Here is a 24,678-nt window from a genome sequence, read left to right on the forward strand (position 1 = left end):
TCTGCACCGCTGACTGGACTCTCAAATGTCAGCGTCAGCCCGGAGAAGGTCTTCCAGGCACCGCTCTGTCCTCTTATATTTTTATGACGTATGTGCTGCTGGGCACACAAGAGTACACACCAGCCCCGTGTGGGCACAAACGACGCGCCTGTCACCCAGACCCCTTCCCCACCCCACCCCGCATACAGCTTGGGTTCTGAGCTCCGCGATCCCATGGTTTTCAAGAAAGAAGATGGTCTTACCATGAACATCATCCAACCACCACAATCTGCCCTGGCGTCGATACTGAGGCTCTGAGACTTGTGCATGCTGCTGCGTGTCCCTGCCATGTGACAGCACCTGTGCTCACCAATACCCACCCCCTCGTCTGTCCGGGGACACCTGGCCCCACTGCACATTCTTGCCATCATGAACAGTGCTGGTGTGTGCACATGAGTCCCCGAGACTCGTGCACCAAGGCTTCTAGACCCTGTTCCGAGAGCAGAGCTGCTGCCCTGCAGGGCACACAGCGATGTCTGCATGGCATTTTACAAATGTCCTTGCTGTTCTCTCTTGTAACGCCATTTCCTTGTCACGGCGCAGACAGACGGAGGGTTTAGCCAATACTTTTCACACATTGGACATACAAGGAATGATGCCCACAGGGAAGCCCAGGACGCAGCCCCCGCCCCTACCTAGGTCGGGACAGCTAGTGGGACACCTGTGCCCCTGGGGCAGGGCTGCGGGAGAATGGGGCAGAGGGGAGCCATGGGCATGAGGGGAAGAGGTGGCGAGGCAGGGGGCGGGTCTGGGGGCCACATGCACTGAGGAATCTGCACCTGCCGATTCGTTACTCCCCTTCCAGATCTCTGTCAAACCTTTCAAGTAGGAGTCATACGGTTAACACTCACAGGGCACTTCTGACGTGCCAGGCGCTGTGTTAGGAATCCTCCTCTTTAATTCTTAATATAAGCTGCATTACTGTATGCTTAATATTTTTCTTCGAATCGATCTACTTTGTTTTTGGCCATACTCAGCTTGTGGGATCTTCGTTCCTAACCAGGACTGAGCCAGGGCCACGGCAGTAGAAGCACAGAGTCCTAACCACTAGACGGAGCATCAGGGAAGCCCCTCAATCAATTTACTTCTAAACTCAAATACCTGCATCAAGTAATCACATACGTGAAATCCGGCATCATGCTATGGCATTTGGGCAGAGGAGGTCTTTCTATTTGTTTTTATTAAGGTGAAATTCCCCACTTTAAAGCAGGCAACTCATACTTTCAATTTAGGGTCCTCACAGTGCTGGACGGGCTTCCCAGGTGGCTCCAATGGTAAAGAACCCGCCTGCCGATGCAAGACACGCAAGAGACGTGGGCTCGATCCCTGAGTCGGGAAGGTCCCCTGGAGGAGGGCATGGCAACCCCCTCCAGTATTCTTGCCTGGAGAATCCCGTGGACAGAGGAGCCTGGCGGGCTACAGTCCATGCGGTCACAAAGAGTCGGACACAACTGAGTGACTTAGCATACACGCACAGCGTTGGGTAACAATCACTGCAGTGGACGTTTTCATCCCCCAGGAGACCCTGTTCATCGGCCATCACTACCCACTCATCCTCTCACCAGCCCCCAGCAAGCTGCCTTCTGTCTCTGTGGACTCACCTACTCTGGACATTTCACGCAAAGCCACACAGTATGTGCCTTTTATGTCTGGCTCCTTTCACTCAGAGTATTCTAAAGGTTCATTTATACTGCATTTATCGGTACCTCACTCCTTTTTGTGCTAATTTTCTCGCGTATGGACAGACCACATTTATTTACCCACTGATCAGCCAGACACCTGGACTGTTTCCATGCCTTGGCCTTTATGCACAATGCTGCTGTGAACTCTGCGTATGAGTTTTTGTGTGGATGTGTGTCCTCAGCTTGCCTGGGCAGGTGCCAAGGAAGAGAGCTGCTGGGTCACCCGGCAGCTCTCAGCTTCACTTTCGAAGGAACCACCAAAGGTACCATGGCATTCTGAGAATAAAAAAAACTCTTTAAGATGAGTAACATTCAACGGCTTCCACTTAACATTATTTTAAGAAACACTGCTGCAGCTGAAGCTATTGGAGTGGGTTTGCATGTCTGGGGGCAGAGAAGCAGCGCGGTGGAGGCGGGGCTCCTGCAGTCCTGATGGAGTCACAGCAGGCAGACTGGGGACAGGGGGAAGGGCAGGAAGCAGGCAAACGCCCATACCACAGTGCCTGGCTGCCGGCGGAATGCAGGGACACAGGATGTCAAGGTGGGGAGGGTGTGCCGCCTCAAGAGAAGGAAGGAGGCCGTACAACAGTGAAGACAATGAAGCTGGAGGTGCTGCAGGACCAGCACAGAGAACAGAGATGGCTGAGGCAGCTGTGCCAAGGGCTGGGGCGGCGCTGGGGGAACCCAGGAGGGCGGGCATGGAGCGCAAGCCACAAGGGGGTGAGCGGCCACCAGTGACGTCCAAGAAGGGCCAGGAGAGGGGTGGAGACACAGGAGAACCTTCCTGTGGTGCAGGGGAGAGGAGCTGAGGGGATTCAGGGCGTGATGCCAACCAACAGGGATGCAGAGTCCAGAGGAGGCAGCAGGAGCCAAGCCTCAGGCTGGGAGGGCTGTGACTTCTCTGCCTGGTTATGCCAACAAACAGCTCCACCACCCAGTGAGGGGCCCTCAGCCCTCCAGACCTGCTGCATGGGGGGCCAGCCTCTGTGGCACAGCACCAAGCCCATCACCGCTGCCCCCCACCTCCAGCCAGCCTTGCAAAGCACCCCCCACCTGCTGCGGCTGCCCTGCAGGCCACCTGCGCTTCCGGCCTCCCCCATCTCTCCCCGCTTCCTCCCACGGCCTCTGGACAGAGGCCCCGACTGTCTGCACACTGGGGCTGCCTCACAGGGCCTGGCGCGGAGCCGGGCACACAGCTGCCCCGGGAAGGAGTGACTCAACCCCACCTGCTCCCACGCTGCCCCAGCCTCGGCTGCTCCCCACACCCTCACCCGACACCCGAGTCCACGGCCTCCAACGTCTCACGGGGTGTGGAAACACAGGCTGTGGTGCTGCTGGGGGTTAAAAATTACCAGGAGTTGGAGTGGAGAGAGAGCTGCCCCATGCCACGTTTTCGTCACCTCGCTAATCTGCTTCCTCCTCAGGAAAATGGCAGCAGCAGCCTTGGAAGCTGACAGATGACCCCATGAAGGATCTGAGTGGATGGAGGGGAGACCCTTCACTCCTCCTGCGGGGCCCACGGCTACTCGGCTGCTTGCAGGCCTTTGCCACACCCTCTTCGGTCCCGCTGGGCACCTCCCCCAGCCAGGAGAAAAGCAGGACTGGAGAGGCCCATGTCTGGCAAGGCGGCACTCAGTCAATTTCACACTAAAGTTAACAAGCAGAAACAAACCGCGGCTGGCATACCATGTAATTTTTTTAATTCTTAAAAGATTAGAAGTATGCTGCTGAATGTCAAAACACAGACACCAAAAAGAAGTTAAAGTTGTTATTTTCCTTTTGGCTTTATCTCCATTAGCCAAATACTTCTCTTCAAACAGCATTTATGTTGCCTTTGTCCTACTTTATTGAGGAAAATAATAATATAGGAGTTCCCAGCACGGATGACAGTACACACGCAGATCTGCCCAGAGAACACTCCACTTTAGAGAAAGAGGCGTTTCCTTGCCTCACTGGCCACCAGCCTCCTGCTCCCTCGGTCAGCCCGGGGACGACCGGGGGAGGACCGGGTCCTTCAGCACACCTGTGCTTCACAGGAAGACAACCAAACCTGGGGAGGCCGGCCCGCTCACTTACTGACCGCAGGCTTGGCTGCTGCTTGCCAAACTCACCGAGGTGGCCGCTGAATTTATTGATGGCTTACTATGTGCCCCAGCCTGCAAGGGAAGCACTTCACAGGAGAGGAGAGAGGGTGAGTGAGGCAGTGCCTGCCGAGGAGGCTCAATGCCAGCTCCTCAGCCTCAGGACCCAAACATAACTTATGCGAGGCTCCCGGGTCCTTCCCTGAAGACCACCACATGTTCTAAGCTGCTTCCTGGAGGACTCATAGTCTCTCCACCAACCATTTTCCAAGGCGGGCCTACCAGTGCCAGGTAATCTGCACCTGGGAGCCCCACCTTGCAGTGACCCCTCCCCTGGGCCCAGGATACCCATTCCCCCGCTGTGGTCATCATTTCTGTGCACCAAGGACTTCCAGTCCACTGCCTCCTGGGCCTGTAACAGAACTGTGTTCCCCACTCCTCAGGGATCAGCCATGGCCCTAGCCAGTAAAACATGGCAGAAGGGAGGTGTGACATTCTGCGTCCAGCACCTCAGAGGCCAGTTCCCCACAGCGTGGGGCGGGGGGTAGGGGGGCGCGCGGAAGCCTGTGTCTCCGCCAAAGAGAAAGGATGAGGTGCCCAAGCACGCACGTAGCCCTGGAGTTCACAGCAGCATCGCTCCTAACAGCCAGCCAGTGAGAAGAGCTTCCCTTCACAGATGAATGGGTAAATAAACAACAAAACGTGGTATACCCATACAGCCTTAACAAGGAAGGAAGTGCAGGCACAGAGAGGGCCCCTTGGGGTTGGCCCTGCAGGCCAGCAACGAAACTGGACCCTCCTGCCGGGCCCTGCCCTGGCCTCAGTGAGACACAGAGAGACGTGGAGCTGCGGGGGGACGGACAGGCCCTCAGAGGCCAGCTGCACTGGCCTGGGGCTTTCTCTCTCAAGTGACTGGATGCTCAGAAGTCACCAGTTCATTGGGCACTGTGCTTGGCCCCTTCCACATCACCTCCTGGGAGGCGGGAGGCCTTGGGGGATGGATTCCAGGTTACATCCTGTGAGCCTCATGGCACAGGTTTTTAAACATCTTTTATTTCTGAGAGCTTGATTCAGAAGCAGTGTGCCAATGAAGTTTCTTCCTTTTAAAGAAGATAATATTTGTTCCCCTTCTCCTAATTTTAACCCAATTTTCTTTTTCTTTCCTCCCAATAGCCTTTAGTGGTCTACCACATAGATTTCTTCACCATCCATTGGCTGGAAGAGTAATGCCACAAATCACTGATGCAGACCCCCACCCCACCCCACACACACACACCAGGCCCACTGCCCTCACAGGATGCGCAATCTCGGGAGGCCAGGACCTCCTTCCCGGAGGTGCCTATAACCAGCCAGGCAGGCAGGGAAGTGGGGACACCTCCCCAGCATGACAGAGCTGCTCACAGGGGCTCAGGCTAGGCACAAGCACATCCACACCAAGGGCCCCAGAGGGAACTCACTCAGCACTGACGTGTCGTGGACCCACAGCCGTGGACCCACAGCCTGGACTGGAACAGAGGGAGCTGGTAAGCCCCAAGCAAACACGTTCCTGAAGAATGGGCCTGCTTTCTCTTCCAGAGCCTCCAGAAAGGAGAGGCATAAACTACCCACGACCACCTCATCATAAACCAACCTGACCTCAGTGAGGGAGGAGGTTCCTTCAGAAACCCAGGATGACAGGCTGGACACCACTCCAGCCCAGAAGGGAAGGTTTCGAAGACCCAGCACCCAGGTACCTGGCCCTGGGAGAAGCCACTCCCTGAACTACATGGTAAAGGGCAACCTGAGCCCCAAAGCCACAGCTGATTCTGCCCGGGGGTGCTGCCCACTCCACAGTCTCTGAGGCTGGCAGAGCCAGCAGTCTTCCACTCCACTGTTCAGCCCTAAAGTCTTCCTCCCTGCAGGCCACCCTGCCCACACGCCCCATCCCAGCACCCGCTACAGCCTCCCTGTCAGGGTCTCCTCCTCCCCCTCCACATCCAACTGCTGAATAAGCCCCTCACTCCCCAGCCTCGCTCCCAGCAGTGCTCTCTCTCAGCCACAAGACCCCACACCCACAGCAAGGAAGCAGGGGACAAGCCACAAGCTGGGAAGAGCTCAGCCACCGAGGGAGAGCTCTGTGCCAGCCCGCGACGGCCACACAGGCCACAAAGACCCCTGGGCACTAAAAAAACAACTTAGAGAAAATACATCAAAACATTAACCGCAGTTACAGTGACAAGGCTAGTTCCAGCTTGGCCCTTCCTACTTTTATGAACTTCCCACATTTTCTTTCATTACCATTAAGACAGGCATCATCAACATTCCCCAGAGACATGGCACGGAGGAGAACCAGCCTGAAGACACTCGGTCAGCACATATGTTTTATCAGAGCTGGCTTTAGTCTTTGGAAAAACTATGGATAATCAGATGGTGAAGAGGGAAAAAAGTTACCAATATTCTTGCTCAAAGTCAAAAGAACCTAATAAAAAAAAAAACCTGGGAAGAGGGAGCGAGACGGAAGAAATAATAAAGGGTTTGGTTTTGTTGTTTAAAGAAAACATTTGTTTCTCTTTCATCAAATATTAATATCTACCTAACACCTTGCAGTCAGGTTACACGGGATTTCTTATGCTATTTACTATACTCTCCTGCCAATAAAGAATTTTTTTTTAAATCAAGAAGGAACGTATTTTCAGTCATAATTTATTCCTTCTCTCAATTAGAGTAGGGAGAGTGCTCCTTTAACACACAGGCAGGGTCAGATTAGTTGCATAGACCCTGTTATGAATGGCTTCCTATCTACTGGTCTTCTCTAGAACTGCATTCCATAGCAAATGGCAGCATGACTGGGCCCCACACACAGGCTCAGGTCCTGGACGGCCCGGAGACGTTGTCACACAGCCACGCTCCCACCAGGCAGGCCCAAAGCCCTCAGAGCAAACTCTTCAGCCGCTCATCCGCGGTCTGTCCAGGAGGTGGGGCCTCTGTGGGCTGGCCAACGCTGGCCAAAGAGAGCTCCCACTGGTTCCACCAGCAAGAAGGCCACCAGGTGCTACATGATCCACGTGACTGCTTCTCTGAGCTCAGGCCACCATCCTTTGCGTCGGCTGTCCTCCCCAACTCCATCCTTTCTGCCTATGTTTCCTGCCTTGTTGCTAAAAAGAAGGGAAACGGCCAACAGCAGTGTCTCACAACCCCCACCTGTGAGGGGGATCTGTGTTGGGATCTCTGGCAAGCTTCAGGAACTTACTTATGCTCAGGCCCCACCCAGAATAATTAGAACCAAAGGTGATGGGGGCCAAGCATTTGAGAATCACTGGCTCAGAGGAAGCCAGGAGACACAGCGGATAGCAAGTGAATGAAGAAACCAAGGCAAAAGGGAAACAGAAGGGGGAGAAAAAAAAAAGCAGGGCCAGAAAGCAAGGTTAGAACCCAAGTGCAGACCACACCAGGGTTGGGACAAGAGACTGGCTCTGAGCTGAGCTTCCTGGTGGCCCAAGGAAAGATGACTCACACTGTCTACAGACAAAACAGACCAGAGTCACAGAAGAAGCTTCTCCTTGTCCTGGGGCCTGAGATGAACCCCACCCTCATGTCCTCATAAGGGGACACACAGCGTGACATAGATGAAACGTGCTCCCAACACCAGGACCAGACCCCTATGAAGTGGACAATGGCCCCTCTGCATCCGCATGGCAGCCCTTGACCTACAGTCAGCAGTTGGGCTGCCACTGACTCTTCACTGGAAATAAACTCCTGCCAGAAATCAACGCCCACATGTACGCCATGCTCCCGAATCATTTCATGGTCCAGCTGACAGCCGTGTATCTAACCAGCCATCCTGAACTCAGCATGCAGTCATGAAGCCACAAGGGAACTGACTCTGACCGTCTCACTGGGAAAGCAAGGAAAGGCATTCACCTGTATACCAATGGCTCCAAGAGAACACGAGAGACCATCCCCTCGCCACCGTCCACCCCCAGAACCACGGCTGTGGCTGTTCAGGTTGGGAAGGGCAGGGCCTGTCCTTGATCAGCAGCCTGCTGGATGGCAGCCACACGGGCCTGGGTGCCCTGAGGGGGACGCTCAGCACAGTGCGCATCTGCAGGACGCGGGTCCCACTCAGCAGCAAGCATCTTTAAATGTGTGTGTGAAAACCAAAGGAGCCAAGGGTAAGGCACCTTCCTGCTCCCTCACAGGTGACATTTTCTTTTTGATCCACACACCATATCACCACGGTTCAAATCAAGCATTGACAAGTTAAAGCGGCACCTACTCACCGCTGCCAAAGTGGAAACAAACCAAGTGTCCATCAACAGATGAACAAACAAATTGTGGTCTGTCCACATGACGGAATGTTATTCAGCCATAAAAGGCATGAAGCACTGACACTCGACCATGGGGGTGACTCTGGAAGACAGGATGCCGACGGGAAGAAGCCAGTCACAGAAGGCCACGTGCCACATGGTTCCATTCATGTCAACTGCCCAGCACAGGCAAATCCATGGATGCCGGGGTGGGGAGGGGAGCAGCGGCTGCTGATGGGTGCAGGTCTCCTCAGGGTGTGATGAGACCAGCTTGGGAACCAGACAGAGGTGAGACTGTGCAACACTGTGAGCGTGCTTAATGCCGCTGAGGACTTACGCTTTAAAATGGTTGCTGCTGTTGTTCAGCTGTGTCCAGCTCTTTGTGACTCTATGGAGCGCAGCATGCCAGGCTTCCCTGTCCTTCACTATCTCCCAGAGTTTGCTCAAACTCAGGTCCATTTACCATGGTAAATTTTACGTTATTTTATTTAAAAAATAATAATAATTAAGACAGCTGAACTCTCATTGTTTTGCCTTAATAGAAGCGCTAATAAAATTTAACCCACATCAAGATTTTGTATAAAGATGGCTGTTATGCTACCAGTGAAAAAACCCAGCTTTGAACCCAGAGAGTATAAACTTCAGAGTAAGACCGCTGGTGGTCAGTCCTTATTTAAATAAGTTCCCAAAGAGTCCACATCTGTGAGCAATACACATTGAAGTACTTATCAACAAAGTCAAGTCTCGGATTTGCTTTGAAATAATCTGGCAGGGGAGGGAGAAGAGCCTAGATTAAAACAGTCAAGCTGAACTATTCTATTTTTATAAGCTGGAAACCCTCCATAATGATAAGTCTTACTTTGTTTTCAAGCAAGTTTCCAAAGATCTCTGACCTGCTGCATAGTATTCTGTGTAGATAAAAGAACTAGATGCCTCTAAGCTGTCAAATTCCAGGTGTCCTCCACCTGAGCCCCACAGCACAGGGCCACCCGGAGGCAGACCTGGCCACAAGCAGCATACAAAGGGCTCCTGGAAAATAACCAGAAGCCCAGGCCAGGCCACCGGGCAGCAGCGCACAGAGGCGTCTGGCCTGGCCTCTCACACTGCTAGCTGAGGGCCCCCAAAGTGCAGCCATCAGCTGGGGTCCCGGCAATGTCTGCAGATACGGGGGTCAGTCACCAAAGTGCCTCTTCCAGAGCCCCAGCACACCAGACGGAGCTCACCTCTGGGCTAGGGACCAGGAACAGGACGCTGCCAGAGCCTCCCTCCCGAGAGGCAGGAGGAGCTGATGCTGCAACTAACTGCCAGCTCACCTGTTCCCTGCTCCCTCTTCCAGAACTAGGTGTGCAGGGGAGGCAAGGCAGGTATCTCCCTCCACCCACCCCCGTTGCATTCCGAGAGTCTAGGGGAGCACGTGGCACACAGCAGGTGTTCAACAAAACGCTGCTGTGTGGTCCTGACTCGATGGGCACTGCTCTAACGGTGCACTAGAAAGACTTGCTTCTCACAGACGCCAACGCAAGATGGAAGATGGAAGGTACCAGCATGGAAAGAAGGGACAGGAGACAAGCTTATGGTGAAAAAACACCCCCACCAAGAAGAGCACCAGAGAGGCTCTGGAGTGTGGAGCCTGGGTCAGCAGGGAGGCATGGAGAGGACAGAGGTCTGCAGGGGAGGGAGGGGGGTCTCGTAGGGACACAGAAGACGGAGGCAGGAAGCTCTGCCACCCTGAGCAGACACCTGCCACCACAGCACTCCGTGGAAGGCCGTGAGTCCCCAGAGCAGGGCCCAGGCCACGAAGGGAGGTGAGTGGACACCACGGGAGGGGCGGGGGCTGTGAGGAGCTGGCGCACGCAACCCCATGCAGAGATGGCGCCGACCCTGGCGCTGACCCAGGGTTGCCAGGCAACGGGGCAGGCCCCGGCTGCCAAGTGTTCTGATTTGTCAATGAAGCCGCAAGTCTGGATTGCTATGTAAGATCTCCTGATTTTCATGTTGGCATCTGGGGTAGACCGAATAATGGCCTCCCAAAGATGCCCTCATCCTAATCCTGGTTAGATGGCAAAGGGGAATTACAGCAGCAGATGCGATTAAGGCCTCTAATCAGATGACCTTAAAATAGGGAAGAGGACCCTGGATTATCCAGAGGCTCCATGTAACCACAAAGGACCTTAAAGTACAAGTGGAGGCAGGCAAGCCCCGTGTCAGAGGGCACAGTGGGAGAGGGACGGGACTATAGCTGCTGGCTCTGAAAAGGAGGGACCTCGAGGCAAGGCGCTGGAGAAGGCAGGGGACAGAGCTCCCCAGAGCCTCCAGAAGAGCCAGCCCTGCCTACACCCAAACAGCCACATGGACTAGACTTGCAGAACCCTGTTGCTTTAAGCCACTGTGCGGGTGGTAATTTGTTACAGCACCCATAGGAAACCAATACAGCAACCAAGTTCAATCTTGAAAGAGAGGCACCAACAACCCAAACGAAAAGCACCAGCAGGCTGGATGGGGCCCACAGACCACTTCTGCCTGGTGCACGTGGTGGGTGCCCAGCTCCAAGTCTGGCACACAGCAGCTGCTCACACATGCCCTGAGCTAAGAACTCAACCCTTCGCCCCGACAATGTCGTCACACAGGGCTCCAGGGGTTCTAGAGAACAGAGCCGCTTGGCTGTCAGGAGTCCTCTCCCCAGGGACCTGCTCACTAGGCAGGAGCACTGCCCCGCCCGGCCCAGACCCGAGGAACCAGCTTCCCAGAGAAGAGGGGCAGCCGAGAGCCCCCTCCAGCCCCACCTTCTGCGACAAAAGAAAGGAGTGTGGGCATTCCAGGTCCCCAGGGAAGCCTCCAGCACCCGTTCCCAGCCACCCCAGGGTGTGCCCACACACCACAGCAGTGACATCACTTCAGTCTGTCTCAAACACCAGAGGACCTCTTCTCACAGGAGCTCTTTCCAGCTCCCCAGGCTCAGAGGGAGCAGAGCTGCTCGGATCAGAGGTCAGGGGGAGCACTGGGTGCCCCCTGCTGCCAAAGCCACATGAGAACCAGGGTGGACTCCAAGCTGATGGGGGCCTCCGCGCACGCCCCGGCCTGCCTCCTCCACACCCTCCCGGCTCAGCGAGCCTGACATCTCACCCAGGGCTTCTCATGGCCCGTTCCTGCTGCTTGGGGTCCTCTGCCCCCTAGAACTCCCACTTTTCCTTCAAGATTCTGCTTATGTACCATCTCCTCTCTGACACCCAAGTTCATTCTAGGCGTCTGCCCACACGTTCTAAACATCTCTCTCTTGGAGTTGACACTACCTTCCACATCAGGAGCCGCTCTCTGCAGACCATCAGCTGCTTAAAGGCAGGAATTTACATCCTTTGTTTTTAAACTAGAGTATTTACAACACTGATTCACAACACAGAGTTAATTTCAGATACACAGCACAGTGACTCAGTAGTGTGTGTGTATACTTTTGAAGATTATTCTCCGTTATAGGTTACTACAAAATACTGAGTATTGTTCCCTGTGCTATACAGGAGGTCCTTGTTGGCTAACTATTTTATGTGTGTGTATATATATATATATATATATATATATACATACATATATATTGTGTGTGTGTGTGTGTGCATGCTCAGTTATGTCTAACTCTTTGCAACCCCACGGACTGTAGCCTGCCAGGTTCCTCTGTCCATGGAATTTTCCAAGCGAGAATACTGGAGCAGGTTGCCATTTCCTACTCCAGGGGATCTTCCAGACCCAGAGATTAAACCCACGTCTCTTGCATCTCCTGCACTGATGGCATATTCTTTACCACTGTGCCACCTGGGAAGTCCTATTTTATATACAGTGGTATGTATATATTAATCACAACTTCCTAATCTTTCCCTCCTAGGAACTTACATCGTATCATGTATGTATTCCTAACCTATCGTATATAACAGATGTGTGTTCAGTAAACATTAAAAACTGAATAAACTGGACTGAAAACTATTTTTTTCTGGAAATACCTTAAATGATGATATTGTGGTATGTGTTAAATACACCAGGTAAAACCTTATTTCTGACCTTTAATCAATAAAGTGCATCTACCTAAATAAGGAGTTCTAAATTACAGCTATCTAGTATAATTACTTTTCAGAAGTATAGTTCCACGTTTTACAAGCAGTGTCTGCTGTGGTCATCACAGTTAGGGGTGCAGGAAGGAACCTGGCTTCCAGGCTGGCCCAGCGGTGTCAGCTGCACTGACATGGCTAAGAGCCAGGCTGAAGGAGGTCACCAAGCAGCTGGGCCAGAGTCTCTCCTCCTGCTCTCACCTTGCCGACTCTGCTAACCCAGCCCGCTTTCCCCGGGTGACTGAACGGCAAACCTCTGCAGCCAGGTGGTCACCCAGCCATCCTCCTCTGGCACGACTCCCCTAACCTGCCCCCTCCCCTCCCTCCCTCCCAGCCCATCCACAGCAGCTGACAGGAGTTCAGGGTCCCAGCACCCCACACCTCATGACTGCAAAGGCTTCCGGCTCCCTCTGGCTCCAGCCTCGACGACCCCCCTACCCCAATCCCTGACACTCCCGGGAGCTCCCTGAGCACACAGTTCAGCTTCGCAGCCCACACACACCATCAGAGTGCTCTAGAGCACTTCTGAAAACACGACTGGCTCCCTCACCACGGTCTAGGGTGCAGCCCCATCACAGGCATTCTGAAAAGCTTTCAGGCCATGTGACCTGCAGGTGCAGCCAATAATACGAACTGCAGGCTCCAAGGGAATTGATAGCCACCTTCCTAGGTGGCAAGAAGGCCCCAAGGAGCCCCCTCCACAGAGTGGAACTCCGGCCTCTCCACCCTGACACACACCCTGGGGCTGGCTCTGGAACTGGGACCCATCCAGTCTGGTGAAGGCAGGTTGGCCAGGCCCTCACCCACAGGAACTAAGCCACGCTGCAGGCCCTGCCCGAGGGCGCCCCAACACTGGAGCCAGTGGCCGCCCAGCGCTCCCTGCTCTCAGGAGGCATCCGCCTGGCAGGGCTGCTTCCATAGTCCCTCCACACACACACCACACCCCCGCCAGGCACCTGCCCCCCGTCTGCCTTCTGGCTCCCTGTCCAGCCAGGTCCAGCTGTGATCCTGTCTTCTCCCTGACTCTTCCAGACTTTTCTCCACTTTTGATTTCCTAAAGGAGAATCAAAATCACAACTCAACAAACCACCAGCTTCTGCCTCACTAACAGTTTTCTTTAGTGGCGGCGGGAGCCATGGCTTCTCACAAACACGCAGCTCTGACCTCAGAGACCTTGTGCGGCACTCCCGCAGGCTGACGCTGCCCTCGGATATTGGCTCTATGGTCATGGAACCGCCCTGACTTGACATCCATACTTCTGCATCAACCGACTGCCTCTCAGAAAGTGGCCTAAAAGCTATTTCTCTGATCATCCATTTCCCAATATACCCCATGACAGCTCTGGGTATCAAACAGGCACTCAGGGAGAATGTACTTTCAAGTAAAAATGTGAACTTTTCAGCCCATCATCATTCCTTGATTGCCATGACCTTGGGGGAGGCAGACACAGAGAAGGGGACAGACTCTAGCTAGCAACCTTTAGCTCTCAGGATGTATTCACCCCAGAGTCTTAGAGAGTTTACAAAACAACCAACTCGAGTCCAAACCTCCAGGGCCTCCCAAGAGCACAGGGCAGGTACTGACACATAGCTGTTTATCTCACCCCTTGGCTTGGGAGCTGGAGGCAGTTTTCAAACCTTGGGAAAGTGATCACACCCCAGCCTCCTCACCCATGCGAGGTAGAACCAGAAAAATGACCCGTGTGCTAGAAGGCATGTGTGAAATGCCTAGTGAGGAACGTGAAGCATCATATTTTTATTTATATGCAACATTTTAAAACTACCAAGTTTTTCGGTATGAATTTGATCACATTTTAACAACAGCATTCAGTTCAGTTCAGTCGCTCAGTCTTGTCTGACTCTTTGCGACCCCATGAATCACAGCACGCCAGGCCTCCCTGTCCATCACCAACTCCCGGACTTCACTCAAACTCAAGTCCATTAAGTCAGTGATGCCATCCCGCCATCTCATCCTCTGTCATCCCCTTTTCCTCCTGCCCCCAATTTCCCCTAGCATCAGAGTCTCTTCCAATAAGTCAGTTCTTTGCATGAGGTAGCCAAAGTACTGGAGTTTCAGCTTTAGCATCATTACTTCCAAAAGCATTACAGGACCATTTTTCAGTCCTAAACTCCCATGTGCTATGTTTACAGAACGAATGTGCAGAGTTTCAGGATCACAGAGTTAAAAAAAAAAAAAAGCCCCTTCTCTCCAAGAGCAATTTGGGCGATCTCTTTAGCACAGCTTTACAAACACAAAACCCGTTACCAGCCACACAGACTTCCTCCCACCACTCCAGTCAGGCTTCCCCCAGGTTCCTGCTCTACTCCCTGCTCTGCACACCCAGGCAGCTCTGGGTCTCAGAATTGACTTCTGCCCTTCTGGGTAAGGAGGGGAGGATTCAGGTCCTGCCAGCAGCGGGTGGGTGCCCGTGAGCAAGCCCGACCCCTCCGAGCCCCAGCTCTGCTCCTCTGTGAAGCGCCTGCCGCCGGGCTGCTGTGAGGCACAGTGAGGCAGTGGGCACACCTGCGACGGCTGCAGGGCGAGGCCACGGAGACACTGTGGTTTTCAATCTAACACAGGTGGCGGCAAACATCAGCTGGGCAATGACTGGCTGTGTGGCCTGAGGTTAGCTGCTGAGCCCCTCGGAGACTTAAGTTTCCGCACAGGCGAAAGGAGAAGTAGTGAGAGGTCTTGGAGGATCCCTGCGCCCTGCGGAAGGAGTCACACGGGGCCAGGCACAAAGGAGACACTCAAAGATCGGCAGGGCTCACACACACCCACGTGTCTGGTTTTGACGGACAAGCTGATCATTACTACTGGAGGCAAAAAAAATTTTCCTTCCAAACTGTAAACACCAAAGACTATGAAATCACTCTGAACTGCTGGAAGGAGGAGCAACTTCCATTAACCCCAGAGGCCACCCCCAACAGCCCAGTGGGAGTTTGCTCCTGTTCAATGCCACGCCCCCTGCCCTTTCTCAGCTGCATTTCTCAAGAGCCTTGACAGAGAACATCTTGCTTGATGTGTGGGAACAAAGAACCAGCTTTTCAAACAGGATTCTGGACTTAAACTGCCTCTTCGAACAGCACTTACGTCTACGTTCCCTTCGTTAAGGACAACATCCTGACTAACCCACAGAGTCATCATGCTGTGACCACAGGTCAAATTACAATCACGTAAGAACAAGTGAAAACATCACTTTGAGAAACCAAATTCCCTTCCCAAGTGTCATGCCACCATCTCACTCAGAGCACTTGGGAGGCAGCAAGGACCTACTGCTGGGGACTCTCCGGCACAGCCAGCCAGTGCAGACTCCTCACTGGCCTTCCCGTCTGTCCTGTGGGCCTGCATTCCCAATCTGGCCCCAGAACCAGCAGCATCAGAGAACATCTAGTAACTGGCTGAAAAAGCCCATTTTCAGGCCTCACTCCAGATCCATTGGGTCAGAAACTCTGGGCGCAGGGCCCACCCCGCCCTCTGAGCGATGTTAATATGCACCAGTGGCCGAGGAAGACCACTCCTCTATCTGCAGTGGTTATTACTGGCCTCTTCAGAGACAAGGAAAGCAAAGCTCAGTGACTGAAGTGCCCAAAGCCATCCAGCCAGGAGGCCAATCTGTACCCACACCTGATTCCAAAGCTGTCGCGTGGCCTCCGTAGCCAAACTGTGCCATTTGGTGTCCTCAGCTACGGAGCCCTGTTCTGTGAAGCTTACTCTTCCTTAAGAGGTGGGAGTGACAGGAAGGATGAAGCCTGCACTCAGAAGTGATGAATTATAGATGCTTTTAAACCAATATCATGCATCAGCCTGAATGGTCAGTCACCACTCAAGCTGAGCCTGATTCTCCCGGCTCCATTCATGATCCATGCGCCAGGAAGCGGACGGGGTCCCTTCCCTGACAGCCTCTGTGCACAGTTCCAACCAACACTTCGACCAGGTAAGGGACACGGCTGCCTGCTCTTTCTCCAGAGGGCTGGCGCGGTCCACCCAGATCAGGGCCCGCAGGAAGGCACAATGCAGCCCCAGCACCTGGGTGCGCCGGGCTGAGTCACCAGAAAGAATCCCATGCACGCAGGGGATCGTAACAGTCCTGAGGATCTGCTCAAAAGAGCCAGGCTGTTCTCTAAATCCGAAGCCGAAATTCAGCCTCTATCAGTTCAAACGGTCCATTCAAACCTCAGTGCCTTCACAGACACTAAAGTCAGGAAAAAGACACACATCTCCTCGCTCACAATTCCCAGCCCTCTAAATAAACGTGGCCGTTTCAGGTCACAAGTGTGTCCTATAACAGAAATGAGCACTCATCATGTGGGGTGTTCTGCAGGGGCTGGTGGAGTAGGAAGCACCCAGTTTTGGGAACCACACAGGCCTGGGTTTGACTCCTGGCTGGGTCAGCTCCTCAAAGGTTACTTAATCTCTCTGGGCCTGTTTTTCCACTCACGATGGGTGGCAACCCCTGTAATGCATGTGGATGTGAAGACAGAGGGGAAATATGTTCAACAAGAGTCTGCTGGAACAACTTTGCATTTCAAGCCATCAAGAATCTGGAAGGTAGGTGCGGTCAAACAAGCCTGTGGACAGAGGCTACTCAACACACCCTCTCAGCCACATGGACACTTACTTCACTGTGTTTGTTTTTCTAAGCGTCTATTTTTAGACACCTTGAACAAACTTAATTAAGACCAAAGAAAATTCCATTGAGGAACTTATCAGAAAGCTTGTCAATTTTCAAAAACTCAACAGATGGAGACAAACAGACATTTCACAATGCATCTGGCAAAGCCAAACGTACTCTCTCCCACCTCAGCAATCCTGATAATCAGGTCGCCCCATGGTATTTGGTCCTCCACCAACTCGCAGATGGGCTTAGAACAAGTCTTTTCACCCCAGGACTGTTTCTCACATGAGATTAAGGCATCAGAACATCTGGGGAGTCAACACACCTGTCTAAATTCAGCCCCATCACCTACTGGCTGCATGACCTTGAGCACAAGACTTACTCTCTTGGGCCTCAGTTTCCTCATCTGTAGAAGGGGGATAACACCCACTTGACTGGCACAGGACTGCTGGACCAACAGCAGCAGTTCTGGCAAGAACAAGACAGACCGTGGATCCTGCAGTGGGGATGGATAAGCTTGTTCCCTGCTGCCCACCGCCCAGGACTCCTTATTCACATTTCATGCTACACTGGATGAAAATCTTTTTTCTTTTTTTAAAAATATTATTTGGCTGCATCGGGTCTCAGTTGTGGCACATGGGCTAAGTTGCTCTGCAGCACATGGGCCCTTAGTTCACCGACCAGGGATCAAACAGACATCCTCTGCCTTGCAAAGCAGGTTTTCAACCACAAGAGCACCAGGGAAATCCCGGAAAACCTGTTTAAGTAGAATGCTTGAACCAAGAGCCCAGCAGACAAAAGCGGGGTAGGACTAGATAATTCCTCACATCCTTCCCAACCTCAATCTCCCAAATCCAAGCCCTTTGATTTCTCCAAGGCTCAGAGTCAGTAGATCCTCAGCCATGAAACAACAGCTTCTCAATCTCCCAAATCCAAGCCCTTTGATTTCTCCAAGGCTCAGGGTCAACAGATCCTCAGCCATGAAACAACAGCCACAATCCTCCACACCCACCAATTCACCAGGAAGGTTCTGGGGAAGGGGGAGAACAGCTGCCAGAGAGCTTTGAAAACTTAAAGGTGCTTCCCTAGAAAGTGACAACAGCAGCCCTGTGAGTGAAAATCCTTCAACACTTCAGGCCACAAAGAACTGAATGCTGCCACTCTTCCTAATGAAATCGAAACAATAATTATTATTATTATAATAAATGCCCACTCCTTAGGTTCGGGAAACGCCAAGCCACATGAAATAAACCAGAGACTTCCCTGGTAGTCCAGTGGCTAAGACTCCACGCTCCCAATGCAGGGGGCCTGGGTTCCATCCCTGGTCAGGGAACTAGATCCCGCATGCCATAACTAACACCTGGTGTAGCCAAATAAATATTTAAAAAATTAAATAAATCAGCATCACAAGTAATTCTCAACTATTTTTGCAGGGCTCTTATCAGAATCCAAACACTCAGGAAACCCACGTCTTGTCATGGAAAACAGTTACACAAAGAGTCACCTGCGTTTCTAGAGAGGATTTCCATAGAGGATGGGGCATTTTTCAAGACTGTACACACCATGCTAGCTTTCATCACGCGAGTCTTACATTTCTTCACACCTCAGGCACATGCTTGGAGTCACACACCCTGCTGGGAGAGAGGTCTCCCCAGAGCGCCCCATCCGCTAGGTGCAGGGAGGCAAGAAGCCTCTGTAAACCGAGATCAGTACACCCCACAGCACAAACCAGACACGCTCCTGGCCAGGGGGCTGGCGGGATGCAGTCCTGGATCATGCCTCACTCTAATCAGCACTTTAACAAACTCTTCAACAGCCAGTAACTCATCCAGGGCAGTGAAGAACACCCTGGCCTGCTGTAATCCATGGGGTCGAAAAAAGTAGGACACGACTTAGCAACTGAACAACAACTCATCCAGTGGGATTCCCTGGTGGCTCAGTGTTAAAGAATCTGCCTGCCAATGCAGGAGACCCAGGTTCAATCCCTGGGTCGGGAAAATCCCCTGGAGAAGGAAATGGCAATCCACTCCAGTATTCTTGCCTGGGAAACTCCATGGACAGAGGAGCAAGGGGTCCATGGGGTCACAAAGGGCTGGAAATGAGCTAGCAACTGAGCATGCATGCGACGCACCCAGTGCTCACAAAAGGAAACGCAGTGAGACTGGTAAGGGTGGCTGCCCCAATATTAAACCTAAAGAAGCAAAAAGCTTTAAAAATGTAAAGATACAGTACAGATTTTTTTTTAATGCAGATAAATAAGAAATGAGAAGATCTTGGCAGACTCTCTGACACAATCACTTGTCCCAAACACAATTGCTGGAATGAGCACCACTCAGGAACAACCTGTAGGCCCTTTGGATGTTAATTTAAATACAGATGAAAACTTAATTATCAGTGCAAATTCAATCCCTGCTGCGCAGGATTCAGCACACGATCCGTTAGCACCTAACATCCGCATCTAGAGCTACAAAATGCACAAGTTTTCTGCCAAATCTTCATTATCTTACATAATTGGAAGAGGGCAAGGACAATTAAAAATTAAAATTCACCTTTTTCAATCATTTTAAGCTCCTCCTGGAGGTGGAAAGGAACAACTCCTACTTCTCACCTTTTTCTGTTTAAGTTCTTAGTGAATGTTAAAAAGAGGAGAGGGATAACCCTGAATATCTCTCTAAAAAAAAATTCTAAAATATCCCAGAGAGCGCCCCGAGCCCAAGCGTCTAGTTCCGACGCTGCATCACCGCATGACCCAGTGCCTCTCTCTGGGCCTCAGTTTCCCCATCTGAACCCTAAAGGTGGTTAAACCCATCCTCCTTTCAGCACAGGCTCCGACGCGTCCCCAGGGCAGCTAAAGGGCGAAGGGCCCCAGACGGAGCCCATGGGCGGAGGAATGGGTTCCCACAGGACCCTGCCGGGATTTCTGGGGAGAGCGAGCTGTCCTCTCCCCTCCCCCCCGCAAAGCCACCGGGCCAACTCCGGGTTGCAAACAAAAACCTGTTGGCACGGACTCCTCTTGGAAGGGCCGGCCTCTCCCAAGGCGCTGGGCTCCCGGGAGCCGCCCCACGGGGAGAGAGACGAAGGGTCCCCTGGAAGAGGCGGCCCCACGCACCCCTTCACCCACCTAGACCAGCCCGGCAGGACCGCCGGGCGGGGTCTCTCCATCCCACGCGGAACAAAAGGCAGCTGGAGTCTGGCTCCGCCGCCCCCGTCCCCGCTGTGCCGTGGGGTAGGGAGGGCGAGCCCGGTCCCTGCGGAGGGGAGGGGGCCCGCGGCGGCCCAGAGCGGGGCGGCCGGCACCTGGACAAGGGCGGGGGCGCCCGGCCCGGGGAGGAGGGGCAGGGTGGGTCCAGCGGAAAGGTGGACGGCGAGGCCTGGACGGGCTCCCGGAGCTGCGGCGGGCGCGGGAAGCCCGGAGCTCCGAGGATACCGAAGGAAGAGCTCCCTGAGGGGAAGGCGGTGGTCGGGGGGGTGGGGGGTCCCTGCAGAGGAATGAGGACCCAGACGAGGAGTGGCCGTGCTCCAGCCCGTAGGGCGGGGCCTGTTGGGTAAGAGAGGATCCCGCCTGAGGTGGAGACCCGGCTGGGACTGAGGGGTGCATACTCTGGGAGATGGTGGGGGGAGCTGCGCTCTGGGGGCGCTCTGGGGAGGGGCAGGGTCCGCGCCCTCGGTCCGCTCCGGCCCCCGAGCCCCGAGGCCCCGGCTCACCTGCGCTCCTCCGGGCCGACCCGGGTGCGCGGCTGCGGCCGCCAGTAGAGCTGAGGAGGCGGGAGCGACTGGAGCCCGAAGAGTCGCAGCCGCTTCCAGCTCGGTTTGACACCCACACACCAGCCAACATGGCGGCCGGGAGGGGGCGCGCCGGCTGCGTGCGCGCACCCGCCGGCCCCTCCCCTCCGCCCGGCCCAGGTCCCGAAAGGCCCCGCCCCCTGCCGTCTGGCCCCGCCCTGTGCCCCGAGGGCCCGCCCTTCCGCCCGGCTCAAGTCCCGCATGGCCCCGCCCCCTGCTCTCTGGCCCCGCCCCGCGCCCGCGGGCCAGGGTCCCAACCTGCCCAAGCTTCACTTTCTCTGACCCCGCGACCTCCCTGGGGTACCCACGACCCCACACAGACTACCCAGCCTTCCCACCACACCCCAAAACCCACGCTCCAATACTCTAAACAACGCCCAAAACCTACGCACGCGTGCCAACGACCCCACACCACTGCACAAACCGTGGCAAATTCACCCCTGAACCCACGCACACGGCCACCTTCACTCAGACCCCACAAATCCCCCCACATCCCAGGCACATCCCACAGGTCCACACACCCTCTCCTCCTTCACACACACGCCCAGAACCCCCAGCCGAAGCTCAAACACGCTACCCCTCGCAGTGTGCGCTTGTAAACATTACCAAGTCCGGGAGGTGGAACCGGATGGTGGGGGTGGATGGTTGTGCAGCGGCGCTGGATGCTGGGGTACGAGTGTTACCCTTGGTGAAAATTCACTGATGTATGCTACAGATGTCTCACTTTAACGTATGCATTCTACTTCAGTAAAACACACCTGAAAATTATTCTGAGGATGGTGCAGATGCTTTGCTAGGCTGCTAATGGCATTGTGACCCTAAGAAGGTGGGGTACTGGATTCACCCTCCTCCCGTGAGGGGCTTATAGACCCCCCTGGTGCAGGCTTGCCCCTTCACAGGGCCTTGCACTCTCACATAGCAAACACCTCCTCCCTTCAGTTCAACCAGGGTCCACGAGACACCTACCATGCTGGAGGAGGGCTAGACCCTGGAGAGAAGCCCAAGCCCAACTTGCTCCAGTCACAGTGGGGTCAGCAGAGACCCCTCACAGCAGGGTCTGGGGATGCATCAGGGCTTCCTAGGTTGGCAGAGAGCACCCTCCCATGGCCTGTGATCCAAGGAGGTCCGGGTGACCTCAACACTATGCCAATCTGTGGTTTCAGGGGGGCTGTGTCCAGAAGTCCCTCTGTGCCCTCACTGGCAAAGGCATAGAAGGCAAGCCACTGTCCTTCCCCGAGCCCCATATTCCTTCCGCCTGTGCGAGAGGAGATGGGGGATGACAGCCCTCTGTTCTCAGTAGCTGGAATCTAGACTGCCCTTCTTTGGCCACAAGATAAGAGGGAGAGAAGGAAGGAGAGGGAAGACTGGAAAGAGTGATGAGGGGGAGGGGAGAAGCAGAGAGACACACTAACACCTCTGCAAAGCCATGTGGCCATCATTCTTTTGAAAAGTCTGACAGTGGTAGTCCTAGAGGCCAGAAACCACTTGTCCAACCTGCCTTCAGACTCCACACGCCTTCTCCACCAGAAAGTAAATAAAGCCCTGTGTGCCTGCCCCCAGAGGCAGGAACCTGAGCTCCCCAGTTTAAACCTGGTCCACCCCCATCCTGGAACACCCTCCTGGTGAGCCCTGGCTCTCTGCTGGGTCTTCCTGGGCCTGCAGGAGGGCAGCACTCTCGCTGAAATCATGGCCCTCCACCCCTGAAGAGTCTGCAGCTACAGATGAACTTGTGCCCACACGCAGCAGGTGCCCATCACAGGCTGGAGTGCTGTCCACAGATTCTACAGACCAATGCTGCCACTAGGACTCCTTGGGAGGATGGACTGCAATCTAGCTGTCCTGTCCACACGTAAGCACTTGAAACATGGCCAGTGCAACTGAGTAGCTGCAGTTTTAAGTCCTTATTTAACTTTAGTTGATGAATTTAAACAACCACGTGCCCCCACCAGGCATGGCACTGGCCCCAAACTTCATCACGACACCTCAAGGTGAGCTTTCATATTGTTCACATTTTACAGGAAAAAAATGAGGTTTGGAGAGATGCCAGGCTGGATCACCCAGGCCAACATTTGCCTGCAGAACCCAGTCCCTTCTACATCCAGCTTGCAAATCTGCACTGCCCCAGAGATTTAGGAAAGAGAGCTGGATGCAGATAAAGAGATGATAAGCCAACCACAGCCCAGGAAGTGAACTGGAGAGCAATTCAGGGGATCAAGCCAGGCTACAGAGTAGGGAGGGCCTCCTAAGGCTGGAAGACCATCTCCCCTGTGCAAGGTCGGAGGGGACATTCCTGCATTCCTCAAACTCACTTCTCCTTCCTCACGCCCTTTGAAGCCCAGTGCACTCTGGCATTTCCTCTCTCAGTTCATCCCCATGAGGAGCCCTTGAGGTTAGCAGCGCCATTGCCATTTTAAAAATGAGGAAACAGAGGCCGCGCACGGCCATGCTGGGATTCAAAGCCAGGTTCTCCTGGGTCCACAGCATGTAAGCTGTCTTACAGAGGAAGGTGTAAGATAAGCCAGATACTCTGCCCAAGGCCCAAGCCGACCCAGGGCACAGGCTGGAGCAGTCAGGCTCGTCTGCCTTCCTGGGTCTTCCCTGTGGCTCAGTGGTAAAGAACTCACCTGGCAATGCAGGAGACGTGGGTTCTATCCCTGGGTCAGGAAGATCCCCTGGAGAAGAATGGCTACCCTCTCCAGTATTCTTGCCTGGAGAATCTCATGGACAGAGGAGCCATGTGGGCTACAGTTCATGGGGTTGCAAAGAGTCGGATACAACTTATAGTTTGGAGGTGAGTCTCAAATGCCTGAAGAGGCAGAGTGATGGAGGACAGTCAGGGTGATGAGGTTCAGAAGCAGGAAGAAATGGCTGTACAGATGGTAATGTCTCTGGGGTTAGGAAGGAAGGGCTTCAAGGGAGAGGCGCTGCAGGCAGGGAGAGAGGGCGTGCCGTGAAGATGGCATGTGTCTTCTCCTGGCGAAGACGCAGGAGGTCTCAGGGAGCTTCATCCAAGATCTGAACTCCAGATCCAAATCCATTTGTCCAGCAAGCAGAGCCTATGCTGGCCAGCCCTCAGGTTTCCCATCTGTGAAGTGGGGGTAGCAATCCCTCCCACCTTGAGGGACTGCATTTCAGTTCAGAATGAGAAAGCAGAGGAGGAAAAGCTTTAGAAATTGTGAAGCCCTAGATGGACGGTGGTTCTTATTAGGGCACAGAGATAAAGCCACCCTGGTCCCTCCAGGGGCTGGAAGTCTGAAAGGGCAGAGGAGTCCTGAACACAGACAGAAACCAAAACACTGAAATCACAAGAAATCGTAAGAGAAAGGGCATGAGGGCTCAGAAGAAAGCTTCCATCTCATTTTTAGGGAAGGAGCAATATTTGCAGTATTTTCTACATTAATCGATAACCAGGTAATTCAGTAGAGATTTGTATAACACCTTTCTTCCACAGCTCTCATCATGCCTCAGAAACAAGTTTTTATGATCTTCCTCAGATTTCCTCCTTAGGGCATGAAGTGTAACAATGAACAACAGCATCAGCTTAATATATAATTTTCAATCTGTGATCCAACATTTCTAGTCTTTATCGGCCATTACTCCTCAGGCTTTTTCCCCTATAGTGGTGAACATTTCAAACAAGATAGGCTATTTTTATTATTTTTTTAATGTTATTTATTTATGTATTTATTTTTGGCTGTGCTGGTTCTTTATCGTGGTGCTCAGGCTTCTCATTGCGGTGGCTTCTCTTGTTGCAGAATAGGGGCTCTAGGGGACAACAGAGGATGAGATGGTTGGATGGCATCACCAACTCGATAGACATGAGTTTGAACAAGCTCTGGGAGTTGGTGATGGACAGGGAAGCCTGGCATGCTGCAGTCCATGGGGTTGCATAGAGTCAGACACGACTGAGTGACTGACCTGAGCTGAACTGAGGGCTCTAGGGTGCCTGGGCTCAACAGCTGTGGTGCACAGGCTTAGCTGCCCTGTGGCATGTGGGATCGTCCCAGACCAAGGATTAAACCCTTGTCCCCTGCCTTGGCAGGTGGATTCTTAACCACTGGGCCACCAGGAAAATCCTTTATTTTATTTTATTTTTTG

At 53.5% G+C, this 24,678-nt stretch overlaps 1 protein-coding gene across 2 annotated transcripts in view; it reads right to left on the reverse strand.

The window, feature by feature from the left end:
* The window catches only part of EPN2 (epsin 2), a 52,346-nt gene extending 31,706 nt beyond the window's left edge, over positions 1 to 20,640 (reverse strand). The window contains exon 1 of one of the 2 annotated variants that reach the window (XM_052658686.1): positions 20,503 to 20,640. The gene's annotated coding sequence lies outside the window, so the exon portion shown is untranslated. Of the gene's footprint in view, positions 1 to 3,073; positions 3,203 to 20,502 lie in introns of those variants that run through there. The other variant, XM_052658688.1, reaches the window with a different exon arrangement.
* Positions 20,641 to 24,678: the final 4,038 nt, after the last annotated feature.

The sequence above is a fragment of the Budorcas taxicolor genome, chromosome 19 (assembly GCF_023091745.1).
Source record: "Budorcas taxicolor isolate Tak-1 chromosome 19, Takin1.1, whole genome shotgun sequence".
Taxonomy (NCBI): domain Eukaryota; kingdom Metazoa; phylum Chordata; class Mammalia; order Artiodactyla; family Bovidae; genus Budorcas; species Budorcas taxicolor.